The sequence below is a fragment of the Sturnira hondurensis genome, unplaced genomic scaffold (assembly GCF_014824575.4).
Source record: "Sturnira hondurensis isolate 20B ecotype Veracruz unplaced genomic scaffold, ASM1482457v3 Scaffold0005252, whole genome shotgun sequence".
In the NCBI taxonomy this organism is placed as follows: domain Eukaryota; kingdom Metazoa; phylum Chordata; class Mammalia; order Chiroptera; family Phyllostomidae; genus Sturnira; species Sturnira hondurensis.
Window position 1 is genome coordinate 1,706,255 of NW_028077883.1, and position 19,110 is coordinate 1,725,364.

The window sequence follows — 19,110 nt, forward strand, 5'->3', positions numbered from 1 at the left end:
GAAGATATGGCCTTGCCAGATCAAATACAGAAAGAAAGAAAAAGGATCACTAGACTCCTGAAAAATTGGGCGGCAGTTTTTCTAAGAACAAATTTTAGCCTCCTTACTTCCCATAAGTATTTATAGAAAATTGCTTTGTGTTTTATTAGCCATATTAATATCTCCCAAGAAGGAAGTCATGAATTAGACCACACAAAAAGATTCTGAGCTAAATGAGGTTTGGGAAAATTTTTCCTTAGCTAAGGATTTTCACCAGCTTCCTGTGTGGAAAAAATAGATCTAGAAATTTAAAAGTGAACACCACTCAGTATAAGGTATAGTTTGCTATATAACAAACCGTTAAAAGGACTTTTTCCCAAGAATTGCTGTACGGCATTTTTCTCTGAGTGGGAAGGTTTGTGAAAGAGAGGCCTCCATCCATCCATTTCAGCCAAGGTTCACCTTTTCGGAACACATGAAAGGGGCATGCGGCACCCCTACAGGGTGCTCTTCAGTAGGGTGCTTTCTGGCCAGGTGGGCTGCGTGCTACACCAGAACACATGTGAAGTATCTGGCCTTAGAGGGAGTTCAAATCTACATTTTGTTCGTTCTTTCCTTTAACTGTTCTTTACCCATCTGCCCTGTCCTTCGGGCCCTTCAGAGCCAGACTTACCTGTGATGCTACTTCAGGGTGGAAGAGGTTCTCCTCAGGCCCAGAGTCTTCCTAACCTCCTCACGTCTAAGTCTGATGTATTTAAGAGAAAACAAAGCCCTGAGTCCCACACCTAGAGAGACGATTAAAATGCAGGTATCTAGGATCAGGATGAATACAAGGTGTTAATGAGTTTCTTTCAACAAAGACGTATTTTATTTATTTATTTATTTATTTATTTGTGATTCGAGAAGCACTCCGAAATAAACAAAAATACTTGAAAAATAAGGTTAGTACACACGATTAGAAAGGAAATACCAACATAAAGTGGGACAGTTGCATAGCTCACAAATCAACTTTCCCAGCTTCATAATTAGACCCTAGACCAGCCTAGATTACTGTCATCTGTACTCAAGTTAAAAACAGTGGTGGCAGATGGGGTGCCTTCTTGTTCTGTCTGCTGGGTGTGTTTTTCCAAAAGCAGAGTCAGGGGAGGTGGAAGAAAAGAATAACACCTGAATCTTACAGAACGCTGAAAGATACTGGCAGAGTTAAAGAGAAAAGACTTAATAACCAGACAGGCTTGGCTGTCAGCCACATCTTCTAAACTCCAGTTTCCTGCAAAATCAAGCTCATAATACACCCTTCAAGGCTGAGAAATGATTAATTGGTGCTTAGCATGGTATCTTGAATATAGCATTCTCTCATGCAACTATCGCTATCTAATGAACATCCCCCAAATTTAGTGGTATGAGAGCAATGGGATTTTATTCTCATACTCATAGGTCCAGAGTAGGCTAGAGGGATGAGTTTAAGCTGCAGGTGTTTGGGGAAGCCAAGCTGGCTCTGATCAACATCTCTTTTCTCCCAGGACCAGCAACTCCCTAGGGCATGTTCTCACTGCAGTGACAGAAGCACCACCACCCAAGCACGTTTCACTAATACCCACTGGTCCAAAACAATCACATGGACAAGCCCAGCACCTATGGGGCAGTGGGAGGGAGAAGAGTAGTTGCTGAGCAAAAACACAAATTATTACAGTCTGTTCTGTTCTTTATATTCATTTATATCTTGGAGTATGTAAAATATACCCATCCCCATTCCAAGCCCCTCAGAAATCTGAATCACAATGTCAGGTTCAAAGTCCAGGACCTTGTGATCTCCATTAGGTCTGAATGTAGCTCTTCCTGCTCCAGAGACCTCTTAATGAGATGACAGATTAGCCACCCAGAACACACCCTACATACAAAGGTAGAACAGTAGGATAAAAGCAATAAATCCCATTAGGAAAACAATGGAAGAATGGGAGATACGTAAGTCACTATTTCATAGCTATTCTGAAATCCCGCTGAAGAAAATGTTGTCAGATCCCACTGTGGTGGGGATGGAAAATGTTTCTTGATAACACCCTAGTTCTGCTCCGGAAAGTGACTCACCAGTTCACTGGTTTCCATCACTCTGGGACCATCTTCCTCTATCATCACCCTCCTTGGTTGCTTTGGAAGAGAGGGCATTGGAGGACATTTCATTTTTTCGGATACTGAACCATTTTCCCAGCCTGATTCCTTCCAGGACCTTTTGTATCTCAAATGATGCTGCTCTTTTGGTTCAGACTGGCCATGTTTTCTCCAATACAGTTCTTTCAAAAACACTGTAAGTTCCAAACTCCGTGACGCTCATGATTCTTTTTGAGACATGCTTCTCTTTAGAGACTCAGTTACAAATACTCCAGAGATTTCCAGCATCAATAGAACCAAGGCCTTCATCTTTGTATAAACTCGTTTGTCCATGTAAGAGGATCTAGTAGGAACCTTAATCATTTCAAAAGTCTTAGCAAAGCACCTCACAACCACAGCCATGAATTAATCTTGACTCTGAGGCAAAATCTTACAGGCAGTACCTTGAATTTGTTCTTTTTCTTGACACTATGTCATAATAGCCAAATGCCTTTGGCGGGGAATAGTTTCATTTTCTATTTTCATTCCCACTGACATGTGTTTTTAAATCCATTCATTAGACAGAACCTGGTTTCTCTGCGTGAGTAAGGGGCTATCATTCATATCATCATTCTTACAAAGACTATATTGGAAGTGTGCGAAGCCCTCTGAATGCAGACTTCGATCCTTTAAATGTTCTCTCAGACTATGGCTAAATCAAGATAACATAGGGAATTTATAAAGCAAAAGTAACAACTTCAGCAAGAGGAACAAAATGAATGATTCCACTTCAAGCAAACGATCTGTTCTTGGTGCTGGACTTCCCAAAGCAATAAGAGAAACTTAATAAAGACTTCCAGAAAATGTTCACGGACCAAATCACTGCAACACAGTGAGCATTATTGATGAATTAAGAACAACTACCCATTATTATACCTGGAACCTTGGTGTGAGGAGAGCAATTACCAGCCACTCATTAAGAAATCCAAGGGAAATGAATGAGCCTAATGGATGCTGTGCAATTATGTGAACACATACCTCATTGCGGGCTCACTGGGGACTGGGAACCCATGCAGTCACCTCAGTAGATCTTTGTGGACTCACGTATGGGATTGTAAAATATAAAGCGAAATATAATGTTTTAAAGCCATGCTTTTGATCCCATCTTTGCCATTCTCAGCACACAGAGGGGCTTCTGATTTCCTCTCAAATAAGATGAGAAGTCTAATGTAGAAAGCCCTCACATCAGTCCCTCACAGATACAGGCCATTCCCTCCTACACTGCTGGGTCTTTCTCAACTCCCTTCGGTTCTTCACCTGTTATTGTCTCTGACCCTGTGTGACAGTTGTGCTGTTGTTGCATTGACCTCGGTTCTAGTCCCTTGTCTTCTGGAGCCTATTTCCAATGCCGTCTCCTCCATAAAGCGTTTCCTAATTACATTGCTCAGAATTATTACCTTTTCATCGTGCTCTGCTTACCTCTCATTTGGGGATAATCACAATGTAATGCATTTCACCAGAGGCTGATATATTGAAGTCTATAAACCATGCTGGACAACAGGCTTCCTGAAGGAATATATGGGCTTTACCCCACTTTGTCCCCTTGCACTTGATGTTCATTGCTTTACATTTTATTTAATAAAAGATTCTAGCAATTGAATCATTTAGAAAATGATTCTGACTGAGCAACAACTCAGACCCCTTAGACAAATATACCCATCACCCTGTAGACTTAGCTAAGTTCTTGATTTTCCTAAGCCGTAGCTCTGCAGTCAATCCCGTGATCTCCAAGGTCTTCAGAATGATCTTATATCATTACAAGCCAAATATTCCCTTTGGAATACTGCTAGCAATAGTAGACACAGGAACTCTCTAAATATGCACTGGATCATTATGCAAGTGGGGAACTACGAATATGCTCATATACATCTGTATATGTAGGGAGGAGGTTTTTCAAAGGTTCTGAAGCTAGCTACAGATGGCTGGCTAATAGACCAAAGTAGAAAAGCATGAACACTTATTTATAAAACCAAATAAATTGGAAAAGAGTAATTCTTGGGACCTTGTGGCTTAAGTTATTCCCTGTACTTTCATTGCTATTACTCTCCTAAATAAGTTAGGGGCTTTTGTAATAGTAAATGTTTTAGAAGTGGCCTCATTCAAGAGTTGTCAGCTGTAGAGAGTTGCACACGTGTTTTCTCTTCCGCTAAGCCTCATTGAACTCAGCCTTTCCCAGATCAGAGTGGCCTAGAGATAAGTGTTGATAGATGTTTGGAAGACTCCTCTTTGGGACCCAATGCTGAGGTTAAATGAAAAGGGGCAGTGACAGAAGCTTTTCTGAGATGCACGGCTCTGTTTTGTTACAGTTGCCTTCCTCTTGTCATGTGCATCTGGTAAAGCAGCCAACCCCAGTGACAGACAAGGAGTAAATGCGAGATTTAACAGATTTGTTCTTGAGCGACTGATCTTGCATAACGGGACAGCAGCATGCTGTCAGTTTTGTATGTCCCTGGTCTCTAGACCTTTGCACTCCCTGCCACACTGCAATCCTGCTGACCTGTTATCCCATACAGAAAAGGAGAAAATGCTGGCTTGCGTGCTGCTTTCTGCAGCATGGCACAATTCACAAGACAGGGACTCAGTGTTTCAAACGCATTTCTTTTTCTAACTTGTTGAAGCAGGGCTAGCTGGGTAAATGAAAGGTAGTACAATTTCTTAGGCTTAAAGTGCAGTTAGAACCACAGAGAATGCTCCTCCACCAGCATGGTAACGCACACAAAATGGTAAAGTGATAAAGCAGGAAATGATGGGAATCTTTACCACGGAAATAGGGGCTATGTTTGTGTCGCACATCAGTGTGCAACTGCAAAGTCTACAATTCATCACCTGGTTAACCCATGACCAATAAGATCTTACAGGTTTATCCAATGAAAAAAATGTCCTTTGTGCATTTTTCTGCAGCTTTGCTTATTTGTTTTTGTTTACATATGATGATGAAATAGTCTTTGAATTTATCTCACTTTGAATTTATCTCAGAACTTCTTAAGGTGTTTAGGAAATAACTGAATTTCAAAGTTGGTCCAGTTATCCTAGAATAGTGAAAAAATATCAATTATAATATCAAGTGTTAATCTTTCCATAAACCTAATACTTTAAATATTTATTATTTATCAATTCCTTTTTTACTGAAATATTTTTCTCCCTTTCACATATCAGATAGCTCATTTGTCAGAATAAAACTAATATGGATACCTTTCTTTATAAAACATTTAATAGAACGGAAAAAATGAAATAAGACATTAGTGGATCAGTTTATTTGGCTACATTTTTCTTGTCCACTGGTTAATGGCATAACCACCCACACAAGCACAGACTCGGGTATGTGCATTCACTCACTGTCCCTTAAACCTCATTGGTTTGCAAAGGCCATATTTTATCCATATCAGATTTGGAAAATAAATGGAATTTTCCTAATTTATCTGTCTTTCTGACAGTGAAGACAGAAGGAAGATAAAGCTTAATCAGAGGAAAATGCCATAGGCCAGAAACAAAGGGTACTCTGCTGTGGCCACTAGCACAGACCTTAACTGTAATGCAAATGCCTTTCCAGACCCTGCATCCTAGTATGGATGCAAATCCCAATAGTATCCAGCAGATGGCGCAAGGCTAACTCCAAAGTCTGGAAAACCCGCAGCTCACATCCTGAAGGACTTCAAATATCAAACTATAGAACAAAAAAATTGTCGTACAACATTTGGACTCTTCAATTTTATCGCATTATCAGAGTTGAATATAATCCTAGATTTACACATCACATTCTTTTTTTGTTCTCTCTTTACCACTAAAGTAAACCTGGGCACTGCTTGTTAAAACAGTCAGCCAAACAAAAATAACCAGAGAATACACACATATTTATTCTGTTCAGTTTGATCAGCTGAACCTATTTGTCTGTCGACACATAATTAACATACCCAGATCTATTGTTTTTTCATATGATTTATTCATGTACTATAATTAAAAGTAAATGGAATTGACAAGTGTGGAAGACTTTAGAGTGGAAAGGAAAAAAAATCTAGTGGTCTTTAACAATGTCAAGAGCTCCCTTGTTTGTTGATTGACAGTTGCTAACTTTTGCTTCAAAGTTTCTTAAGTTTTTGGGAGCAATACAAATGTAATTGTCTCTTATATAATATTCAGAAGGAAAAGCTTTTTCTCAATGAACAGATTTGAACAACTACTCAAGAGGACAAGGAATTTTATTGCAATATTAATTGCAAAAGCAGAAAACCTTGTAGGAATGAAAACAGGATGCATTTCACAACTGGACAGTCACAAAATTCTATAGTGGTTTATTTTCCCACAAGACTATTGTCCTGGCATTAGGTGGTAATTTTACAACATTGTTCAGTTCACCCCAGGAAAAGCTTAGAATGACTGACTATAGGGTAGATCCCTTCAGGCAAATTAAGAAGCTAAATGGGCAAGTATTATATTAGTGTGAGTGTTTTCTCATGACTATAATTTAGACCTAATCTCTACTGCGACTAACATGTTGTATTGTAAGTTGTGTGTTATATATTTACTTCTTTACCTGGACTGTAAAGTCCATAAGAATATGTACATTCTAGCCCTGGCTGGTGTAGCTCAGTGGATTGAGCGCAGGCCTGCGAACCACACCATCTCGGTTTAATTCCCAGTCAGGGCACATGCCTGGGTTGCAGGCCAGGTCCCAACAGGGGACTCACGAGAGGCAACATTGATATTTCTCTCCTTCTCTCCTTCCCTTCCTCTCTAAAGATAAATGAATAAAATCTTTAAAAAAAAAGAATATGCACGTTCATCTTGATATCCCCAGTACTGGCAGGACCTGATATATAGAAAGTATTCAAGGATGCCTATGGAGTAGAAATGTGCTCAGTTTATTAAAGTAGCCAGTCCAGAAGGTTCAGCTTCAACCAGTGATTTTCAACCAGGGTGCTGCAAAGAATTTTAAAGCATTCAATACCTGACTATTTAGTAAGGGGCACTGACCTTTTCTCATTTACGTTGTCAAATGAAAGAATGACAACAGCCATACAACAGTAGCTGTCTGGTGTGAGTGTCAGTCTTGAATCATAAATATATAGGTCATATAACAGAGTGGCATCTCATTGCTCACATCACATAATAAGGTCATGTCTGGCTGGTTAATTCTTAGTACCAGAAAATCTTTTTTTGAAGATTTTATTTATTTATTTTTAGAGAGGGGGGAAGGGAGGGAAAAAGGGAGAGAAACATTAATGTGTGGTTGCTTCTCATGTGGCCCCCACTGGGGACCTGGCCCACACCCCAGGCATGTGCCCTGAGTGGGAATGAAACCAGCGACCCTTTGGTTCTCAGCCTGTGCTCAATCTACTGAGCTACACAGTGGCTTTTTTCTGACCAGCCAGGGCCAGAAATTCTTATATACAAGTATAGGCAACTCATCTTTTAAAAAGCCACTTTGGAGCAAAAAGGGCAGGTAATTAATATTATTTTTGGTGAATCAATAAAAATTATATCTATTGAGCCTTGGCTGGTGTAGCTCAGTGGATTGAGCTCGGGCCTGTGATCCACACAATCGCGGTTCGATTCCTAGTCAGGGCACATGCCTGGGTTATGGGCCAGTTCCCAGCAGGGGACTCACAAGAGGTAACCATACATTGATATTTCTCTCCTTCTCTCCTTCCCTTCCTCTCTAAAGATAAATAAGTAAAATCTTTTAAAAAATAAAAAATATATATCTATTTTTGTCAGTTGGCAAAAGTACAACATGTTTTTTGGTGTGCTGCAGAATTTCAGTAATTAGCTTACGTGTGCCCTGAGATGGAAAAGATTGAAACTCGCTGGACTAACCTGTTAAGTGTAGGCGTTGTGCACAGATTTTCTTGCTCACTAAACGGTAGGTGACACCTCATGAAGTGGGGGGGTCTTTTAGCTCAAACTTATACTGAAAACTTGAGATGCTCTTCCTCCAGGATGATCTGGCTCCCCTCATCTGCAGAACACAGGCCACGGATTCACCCAGGAAAGGAAATGAAGAAGGTCTCCAACCCCAGCTCCTTGGGACTTGAATGTGGGTGAAACGGCCATGAGTCTGTTCCCACCAGTGTTGCCAGCAGCCTCACACAGAAACAGCCTGTCACAAGGAGCAATGGAAAGTAGATGGTGCATTCCTCTTGGTTGAGCCCTCCAGCGAGGAATTTTTTTCCTACCATATTTAGGTGTTTTTTCATAATTTCACACAAACGCTTTTACTCAATTTAGTTGTCCCTTTTCCTTAACATATTCTGCATTTTCTAAAACTCATACTGAAAGTAAAAAGAGGGAGAGGAAAGCCCATTGAGGAGGAACATGTTAACATAAGGTCATAAGACAGTGGTGGGGGCCGGGGTAGTATCTCCATGAGTCATGTGAGCTCCACCTGTCTTGAGGCTGGCTGTGTTGAAAAAAAATTCTAAAAGCAAATGGGACAACTATAATAGCATAATCAATAAAATATATTTTAAAAAATTTTCTAAAAGCTAAATACCTCTCCACCCCCTTCTCTTTCTTCTTCACCTTCTTCTTTCTCCTCCTCCTCCTTCCTTCCTTCTCCTTTTTTAAATGTGTTTAAAATTTACACAGTAAAAGATGCTGCTAATGCATTTTTTTACTTTGTACAATGGCATTTAACTTCAACCTCTACAACGACCCCTCAGTTTTTTTTTCCCCCAGAAGAATGTCAGTTTTCATTCCTTTCCAAAAATGTTCTAGGCATATACAAGCACATCCACAATTATGCATGAGTATGTTTTTAGAGTGGAATCCTACTCCACACACTATTCCACAACTTGCTTTTTTTCAGTGCGCACTACTTATTTTGATGCTGAGTAATATGTCATCATGAGTTTGCACCATAATGTATTTAATCAAGTCCCCTGTTGACCAACATTCAGGTCATTTCCAGCTTTCCCCTTCCAGCTGGTGCTTCTGTGCGCCTCCTTTTATCCATCTCTGCACACTTGCATTGAGTATGTATGTCGGGAAATTTACCTGATAGTGAAACTACAGGGCCAGAGGAAATTCACATTTTAAATTTTGCTGGGGATTTAAACCACCCCCTCAAACAGTGCACCAAGTGATTTTGCCACAAACAAGGTACATGAACACTCTTCTTCCCCATCCACCTCCCTCCCTCTTTCAATCCTCAGGAAAAGAACCCCAGATATATTTTATTAGCTCACAATTATCGAAGGTATTATAAATAGTGATAGATCACTTGTAAAAATGTAGGAAAGACAGGCAACAATGCTTATTCTTTACACATTATATATAACTACAGTTTGTGTTATTTTTATTATATAATTTTTGTAACAACAAAAGTCAAACACTTGCTGTAATGAAACATAGAAGAATAGGAATATAATCAATGTACGTACAAATTCCACTTTTCTCTGTCTCTGAGTCTCCTGCTCACTGAGGTATAAAGGAGGCAGGCTGTTGGCTTCAACCAGGAAAAAAACCTGAAAACCTATTACCCATAATTCCTTTCAGCATATGTGCTTGGTGATGCACCAATGACAGTACGATAAATCTGCTGTGCGTGAGAGCCCAGCGTAGCCCAGTTAGGAAAGTCGCACTCGGCAACCTGTGCCACCATACATCACCTGGAGACGCTGCTGGCTGTGCTCCGGACAGTGACACCGCTCTGATTTTTCTCTGGTTTGTCACTGGCTCCTCCAGACATCACTGTCTTGTTGCGTGTAGCTGAGTCCTGACCAAATTTCCCTTTTCCTGCCTCCTTTAGTTACTTCGACTCCGATAAATCTCCTCACTCTGGCAGGAGGGTTGAATATACAGCTTCTTCCCCTGCAGTGAACAAGACCTGCAGGGAGATAAGCCAGCCAACAGATGGGCGGGAGGGAGCAAGTGGTCTGGGTCTTTTGATGATTATGTCTCATGTTTGAGGAGCTTTAACCTTCATGGCATAATCTATAATGATAACCCACATGTTAGGAGGATGTGACCAAAAGATGGACACTATCACCATGGTGCTACAAACACACGAAGAAGGGCTTTCTGGCCCTGCCAGGTCCAGCCAGGTCCGGCATACAGGCCCGGCCAGGTATGCTCCTGTCATTATTTACTTATAACCAAAATCTCCCAGGACTTACCCATACGTGGAATCAAATGGGACTCATTATATCTACGTCAACACCAATTTCGATGACCTGACTCCAGCTACTTATTCCAGCCCTCTGTAACATTCAACCTACTATTCTGGGGAGTCTCCAGGGTCACTCAAAAGTGCTCATACCAAGTTGTCAGTTCTAGCCAGAGCTATGTTGCAGTACCCACCCCAGTAACAACTACCCACAAAGGCGCTTGGAAATGATGCCCCACTAGCTGTGTCTTGAACTTTGACCTTCAGTGTCTCTGGAAAGGGGACTCTCTCCTGATCTTCACCACCTTCAAGGAGGTAGTGAGGTTCTGTGTTCCCAAGGAAGCAGAATAATCCTTTTCTTCCCGACTCTGGGCACTAAAGCAGCTGCCCACGCCCCTTGCCTCCCTTGTGGAAACAGCCCCCACAGTCTTGCCATAGTTCCTTTTTATAGGGTTCAACATAAGTCTCTGAGGCACCAGGAGCCACACACCTGGCGGGGACCCCTCCACTCCTGTTTCCCACTTTCCTGGAGTCTGCTTCCACTCATGCTCACATGCTGTATTCCGCAAGGAACGTTCCATGGAAAATAAGGAGTGAAGACAATATCTAGTCTGGTGTACCAGGTCTCCATGATGTGCCCCTTTCTTTCTTTTGTTGTTTCCCTACGCTGGTCTCACCCCTTCACACCCACTCGTCAGCCATATTGCATGACTTTCTGTTTCCCAACAAGTTTTCCGTTTCTATGCCTATAACCCTTGTTCCCAATATAACTCAGCCTAAAACACATGTCTTCCCATCTGCTCATCTTTCAAGACCCAGGTCAAGCATAACTGCAACTGGGAAGACTTCTCTCTCTCCCCTACCTCCTCCCTCATACCCTAAAAGAATTGATCACTTCCTCCTCTGACCCAGCACTACACTCTATAAAATTCTACCATAGCACCATTTTATTTTACAAACCTTGCTAAACTCAAGGGCAAGTTCATTTTATCAGCACCTACCTTAAAATCTCTTGCTCAGCAAACGTTTGATGAATTAATCTCTTGCAAAGAAAATAAAAAGTGCTAGCACACCTTGGTAGTCATATGTAAATAATAGTGATCAGCCATTCTTTTCCCCAAAATACTTCATGTGATTATATCTGGCGTTAGATAACATTTTGTTTATAGGAAATGCTCCTATAGAATGACAAAATGAATAATTTTACGGGGGGAACAATACAGACAAATCTTCAACATGGGCTATAGCACCTGGTACGCACGTCACCTCTTCTTGGCCCACGTCAGATTGCAGCCACAACTGGACTGGGTAGATAGATGTTAGGTGCGCCTGTGTGCATTCTTGCCCGGGACATTCTCTGATGCTCTACAACCTCTAGTTCCGGGCAAGTGCAGCTGAAAGCAGAGGTAGTTAATGCCTTCTTTCCCAAGGCAAGTGGGCAGTTACATGCTTTAGATTGCTTTCTCTCAGGTGGACAATTCCAAGGGCATCCTGGGTGCTTCTCAGCAGTCCAGGCAGAATTGAACCCCAGTCCTTACCGTGGCAATGTCAATAATGCCCTCCCAACTGGCTATTCCTGCTTTCTTGGTGTCTTCCTGCTCTCTCACTTCCACTTCATAAGATCACCTTCTGGTAACTACTGGCACCAAAGTGTATTACTCAGACTCTGTTTTCAGAGAGCCTGAACTAAGTTGGCCGTGGGACCTTGTCCTGGACAATGAACCAGCCCATTCTCTGCAATACAGTAGTGCAGGAAAAGATGTAGCAGGCTAGCTTGAGCAGGGCCTAGGAGACATATCAGTTAAAGGCAACATATGGTTCCAGATTGGATGCTGGTTTGGACAAGTCAGATATAAAGGACATTTTTGAGACAATCATAAAAATGTGAATATGGTCTTGTACTTGAGATGAAAATATAGTGAAATGGAAAAATAGGTATTGTTAACTAAAGAAGCAAATTACAAAACAAAAACAAATGATATATATAAATTATATATCTATCCCAAAAGAGATAATAAATCTGTAAAATGATCTGGAAAGATATACATTAAGGCATCGACCCTTCAATCTCTAGGTACTTGCAATAACATTTTTTTATTTTTGTTTGTCTCCATTTTCTAGTAGTTTACCACACACATACACTGCTTTTGTATTTAAAAAAACATTTTTAGGCTAATGCTGTGTCCAACTGTCAACCTGTTGTTTTGTTATTGGAGGACAGTTTCTGCACAGTTTAGTGATAAATGAGTCTGAGAAACAAAGAAAAATGTAAATGGGCTGAGGAGGCCCTCAGAATGCACTGAGGCAGGATGAGAGCATACAAGCCAGAACCAGCTCCTCTGCAGACAGGATCCCATAAATATCGGAGTCCAGTTCTTCATGCATTTGATTCATCCCTCCCTGTAGACTCATTGACATGCACTCATTGAGACACTCAGAGCAGGCAAACATTCCCTGAGCCCAGATGGAGGAAGACGCTTGTTCTAACCAGCACTCCGTCATTCGTAATTGCAGGGATTAGGAGCCAGCCTTCCTGCTTACTAACCGCACCTGATGTGACTCCACATGGGACTCCTGCCACAACCTGCACGTTCTCTAGAAGCTGGTTATCCTCCCAGACACTTAATCTTTTCCCAGCCGGTCCCCCAAAAAGAAAATAAATATTTGTAGATTAAAGGAGAACGGCCTTCTCATCTTTTACAGCTGCTGGCATGCAAGCTGTTAAGCGCCGAGTGTTTAATTAATGGACAGATACTGTTCGGCAGCTAGACCTGCATTCAGATGAGTTTGGATTCAAAGTACCAGCAGATAAAGATCTGAGAGTGGGAAAGCTGGCCTGCAGTTGGGTTCATTTATAAAAGAGGCTGTTAAAGGTCAGCTGTGTTTTCTTGTGCTAGAGATGAAGAGATGCTATTAAAAACAATTGGAAAGTAATTCATAAGGGAGCAGGAAGTCACTCAGGTTAAATTAATTTGTCTTTTTGATAGCGTGGTATTCATGATGGGAAAGTAAAGCGACCTAAAATCAAGATCTCTCAGAAACAGCCATTGATCATGTCTTCCATGCAAAGCCACTAGAATGCACTCCAGGTTCCAGGACCGTGGCTTCTGTCTGATCACAGCACCCCCGGAGTCCACTGCAGCCCCTTCCCAGTCTGAGAATTCACCATTGTCTCCTAAGGTTTGCAAGTGCAGTGGCATTTCTGTGGACACGCTGGGGTGCTCAAGCTGGCTGACATCTCCCCATTGCTTCTGATCAGCTTACAGTCAGGGACCAGAACAACTCATCTTGCACACGTTCCCACTTCCTGACATTTAGCAACACATTAGAACATTCTAGCTCACCGCACTCAGTTCACAACCTCCCCTCTTCCCTGTCCTCCTCATGTCAGCATGCCCTTGTTCAAACAAACACGTACTAGGATGGAAATGGTTTGTTTATCCAGAGAATATACCTACAACTGTGACCAGCAGGTTATTTAATTCTGCATAGAAACACAATACGTTTTCTCTGTTCCTCTCCTTCTCAGGGTAAATCCTTTCATGCTAGCCCTACAAACTTCCCTTCTCTTCCCCGTGCATCTCCCGTCGCAGGCTTGTACTACAACAAAGAGCGATGCTTTTAGTGCCTGGAAAGGGCAGCCCACTGAGACACACCTTTATCTTCCTCTGGGCAAGATGGGCTCGAGTCTTTCTGCTGCCTGGCACGGGATGAACAGGGGCAAATGTACTTTATCAGACTGTGATCTTGTGTAGACAGCCTGGGTCTTATCGGCTTCTCCCCTTCTGGTCGCCAGAGGAAAACTGCTTGTTGCTCTTCTTTCTTTCTTGGGCTTGGGAATTAATTGGGGTTTTTATTTCCTGAAATCACAGGAATAATGAGCAATTCCCTGCAAAGGTCTGTCTGTGAGCAGCCTGCATTTCTAGACACACACTAATTATAGCCCAGCTCAGTGAGCTGCTCACCAGTTTTCCAGTGTCAGCCAAGGAGAGACAAAGAGGGTTGGAGGCAGTTAATGTCACACATTTACCGCTGCTCATCATTTGCAGATTTGAATACCAGCTTTGTAATTCAGAGTCTGCACTAAAAAGGCTTTCCAGATCAGATATCACAAGGTTTCTCTGAGCCTGTCCCCTTTGAAGAACTAGCGAAGCGGACATGTTCAGCATTAACTAGCGCTAGGCTGGATGCACCATGTTCATCCTCAGACTTCATGTGTGTGACCATAATAGGATGTGCTCTATACTGTGGTCAGTGGAGAGAAACCCAGAAATGGAGGCTACTGGCTGACGAAGGCCCCCCTCCTCTCATGGAAGCTAATGAGAAACAACAACACATTATGGAGGGAACCAAGAATAACGGCAGCAATAGCTACCCTGATTGGATACCTGCTGTATGGCATGTACTCTACCCTGATCTCATTTAATTCCTAAAAGCATGCTGGGAAGTGGGAATTATTGCTTCATTCTCCAGTATTCGAAGAATTTAAGTGAAGCTAAGTTAGGAATACTTAAGATTAAATGCCTGGAAATAGGAGAGACAAAATATACTGGTGCTGCTTGCTCTGTGCTGGGTGGGTGTCTGAAACCACCTCCTGTGACTCAGGGTTTATCAATGAAACCGATTTGAGAAATAACTGCAGTGCACTGGGTGCCTTCTTCTCGTTTTGTCTGCCCAACTCCCCTCCCATTTTAATGTGGAATCAGCCTCCACGTCTTCTTAGGCATGCCTCTCCCCGACATCCAACCTTCTCCTTAACATCAGAGCGGCTCTCTTCTCACAGACCCTTCACCCCTCTGCCCACTGCCAGTTGGCCCAGAGAGGGACACCTACCCAAGCTAGGCCAGTCCTTAGGACCTCCCATCCCCAGGCTACAGATATTTGTGGATGGGCATGTGAAACAGTAATAGCAGTGAAAAAATAGGTTAGTGGGGTTTTTTTTTTATGTGTGAAGCATTTTAGATTTTAACTCATTTTATTTTCAAAACAATGCTATGCTATAGAAACTGTTGTTATCTCCATTTTGCAGAGGTGGAGAGTTAAATCCAGATGGTTAAACATCTTGTCCAGAGTCACATACCTAGAAAGTTGCAGAGCTGAGGCTCGGTTTGTATCAATCAGCTATTGCCTCAGCAATGCTACGTTAACAATTAAGAGGCTTAGCTTATTATGAGTTATTCCAGATCTGGCTGGCCCAGTCTGGGCTCTGCTGTCTGCTCTAGTGGTCTTGGCTGAGTTCATTTGTGTGGTGGGTCAGCTGGGGTCAGGAGATGAGGCCTGGACCAGGCTCGGTGGGTGGCTGTGCTCCATGCATTTCTTATCCCTTGTGTGGATTTGAGGGCTGGCCTGGACAAGCCCTTCTTATGGAATAGCCACAGAGTAGGAGCACAGATGGAGATAAGAGACCTCCTGAGGCCCGGACTCAGAATCAGCACACTGCTGTCTCTACCTCACTCAAACATAGCCAAGTAGTGGGAAACGTAGTCCATTTTTTAATGAGAATTTCCAGTCAAAAACAAAAGATAAAGATTAAGGGAGATGTGAAGAATTGGGACCAGTGCCATAATCCACCATAGAGCCTCATGTGCTTCTTCAGGAATCTTCCATCTCAACCTGGGGAATTTCACTTGGTTGTCAGTAGCTGATGGCAGAAGATGTGAAGCTTGAGGTTGTCGGCAGCCATACTTGCCAGTGTGCAGAAGAAGCTGGTCTGCAGCGGGGTGTGGGGAGAGATGTGGAGACAAGACAGACAGTCCCAGGATGGCCGTGATGTGAGGAGCAGTTGGTCTCAAGCCGCAGCTGTCCCCCTGACTTTCCTGTCATTTGGACATTCAAAACTGCTTCTGAGGGCCTCACCTTAAACTCTTTGGATTTGAGGTTATTTTTCTGCCAAATGTTACCCAAAGAGTCCAGAGCAATAGAGCACGCTGTAAGTGAAAAACAAAACAAAATGACAACAAAAAAGAAACCAGACTGCAGTAGTTCATGCTAACAATTTCTCCTTTTTTTAATTCTTTAAAGATTTTATTTGTTTTTCTTTAGAGGGTAATGGAAGGAAAGAGGGAGAGAAATATCAATGTATGGTTGCCTCTCATGCATCCCCTGCTGAGAACTGGCCTGCAACCCAGGCAGGGTTGTAGGTGCCCTGACTGGGAATCGAACCTCGATCCTCGGGTTCGCAGGCCCGCGCTCAATCCACTGAGCTACCCCAGCCAGGGCCAATGACTTCAACATACATTTTATGCATCTACTATTTGCAGTGGATTATGTTGAAAGCCTGGGGTCAGACAGAATGGGTAAGGCTGACTGTCCTCAAGATAAACAACACATACACAGCTTGCAACACTGCAAGATGAGTCCCATTGGCTCCTAAAAGAAGACACGGGACAGGGTGGGATTAAACTCTGACTTGGGCAAAACAGGAAAGCCTCAGATAGGAATGAGTGTATGCTGTCAAGTCCAGGCAATTAGGAGGATGTCCAGAATTGGAGGGGAGGCAGGAGGTGGATGGTAGGGAGGGGTTTGGTGAGGGGAGTGGTGGCAGGTGCAATGAGCAGTCACAGAGGCGTGACACTCCGTGGTATCTGATGAGGGGACCAGAACCACAGGGTGACGGATAAGGAATTTTAAAGTGAAAAGTTGGAAGGAAGAATTTGTCAGTGTGCCTCTCAGAATTATGCACGGCTGGCAGAATTGTTCTGTCCTACTTAACAGACGCTATGTCCCTAGGGGGCCACAGGCTGTGGAGAGTGTCCCTTGAGATGGGCCCGCTCCTTTTATCCTGTCAGGGAGCTTGAGAAGCAGCGTTTTCTTCATAATTTGGTTTCCCACGTAGGCTGTCCTCTAGGGAAGGAAGGCGCTAACCAGACAATCCACTTGGCCCTTCTCTTTCTTAGCATGTGTTTTAAGACTGACAGCCTAGTTTATAAAACAAACTCTTGAGAGTCTGGTGTGTGGTTAGGACTCTTTATTTTACAGAAACCCAGTATAACTGAAGCAAAAAGAGTTTCCCAGAAAACTGTCAGTTTGTCTTTGAAAGAAGGAACTTCAGGCCTTAGAACTGGGTGCGGCCTTCAGGACATGGGACCTGGAAGTTCGTGTTCTACTCTCATCATTGTTTGAGAGATTTTTTTTCTGAGGTCGTATATTTAGAGTCCACAAGCAAGAAGAGAGAGAAATTATTTTGCTAGTTCCAGCTGAGCAATCTTAATGCATCTCACCATCTCACTGTTCAGATTTGGATGAATACATTCGTTTGTGGGGTACCAGAGAGATGAGATACAGTGATTGGTCCAGTTCAGGATCGTGTGGCCAAAGTTGGTGCGAATACTGTTCCAAAGTTTGGGGAGGGTCGGGAGGGTATTCTCTTGGACAAACAAAATCAGTGTCTCCGCTTTCATTTATCCTGAACCAATTATGTGTTATGGCCACAGGCTAACATGAAACTGAGTCTGAACCTACAAAATGGAGGACGAAGCCCCAAAGATGAAGCAGCCCATTTTTACCCTGGCACCACTCTTTTTGAAGTCATGATTTAATATGATGCAAATTGAATAAGCATTTGGAAAGGTCATAAATTAACTCTGCAAAGTTTAACTCTGCGGGTAGGATATTAAATTTATACTGAGGTGGAAAACTCTGGCTGAGCACCAAATGAAAACAGGGAATGGGTGTCTCTACCTCCTTGGCCCCTTTGGGGAGGCACCCTTGTGCCCAGCAGCACTGACACAAATTTTAGCAACGCTCCAGATGCCCAGGGTAAGGGTGACGAGAGGAATAGCATGTCCAGAGGATGCCCAGCCGTTCTCCAGATCTCAGTCCAGGTGACTGGCAACTCTTCCTGCCTTACCCCCCTCCCACCCAAGAAGTTCAGCGTTGTGTTCAGACTGGCACAGGGAGCTTCAGGACTCACAAATGCAAAGGTCAACAACTTCCCGCAATTTCTTTTAGCCTTGTGTAAAACCAAGGACCACTTAGGCAGATCAAAAACAGCCACCATATAGTACTTGCTAAGTGGAGAATATTTAAAAGCGTGGCCAATAACCCAGAGTTTTGAAAGTGAAGCACGAAACGTAACGAGAAAAGCAGTGACCTTCAGAAGACAAAGCCTCTGTCGCTTGTTTGGGAGCGCTCTGGAGCAAAGCAGTCCTTTTCCATGGCATTGTCTCTTTATTTTACAGAAATCTGTGAAAAGAGCCTGTTGGACAGGTCAATCTCTAGGAATCTTTTTACACTGAAAGATCTACAATTTCACTAGAGTCCCAGCCTGTCACCAGATTAATGCCTTCGCATTTTCTCAGTAGGCTTCACCGTTAGTGAGGATGATGGGGACACTGCTGTGGGAACAGTGTCTACATGTAAGAAGGCAAACCCCACAAAAATTGAACAATCTTCTGGAGGGCAGACCCCTTGTAGTACAGGCTTCCCCCGCTAGGTGAGTGTTCTAGGGACCCATTTGTAATAGTGCACCAGCGGGCGTTGTTGCGAGAGCTGCGTTTGGCTTCCGTGAATTTTTCTGAAGACTCCACACGTGTGCCCATTTCATGATGGGTGGTTTACACACACACCTGCCCACACGGCAACTTTTTTTTTCTTTCCCTGGATGGAAAAAGTCCTCAAAGGGAAATGTTTTGCTGATGTGGAAGAGGTGAAGCAAACAGACAAACAAACAAAATGATAGAAACAGTAAAAGGCATCAAAATCAACAAGTTTAGAAACTGTTCCGAACAGTCGGAAAAACCTGTTAGTAGGTACATTGCAGCAAATGGAGAGTATTTTGAGGGTAACTGAAATTTAAACGTAAGACGGAGAAATTGTATTTAAATATATAATTTTTTATAAATACCATTTTTGGGGGGTCCCACTTCCCACTAAACCAT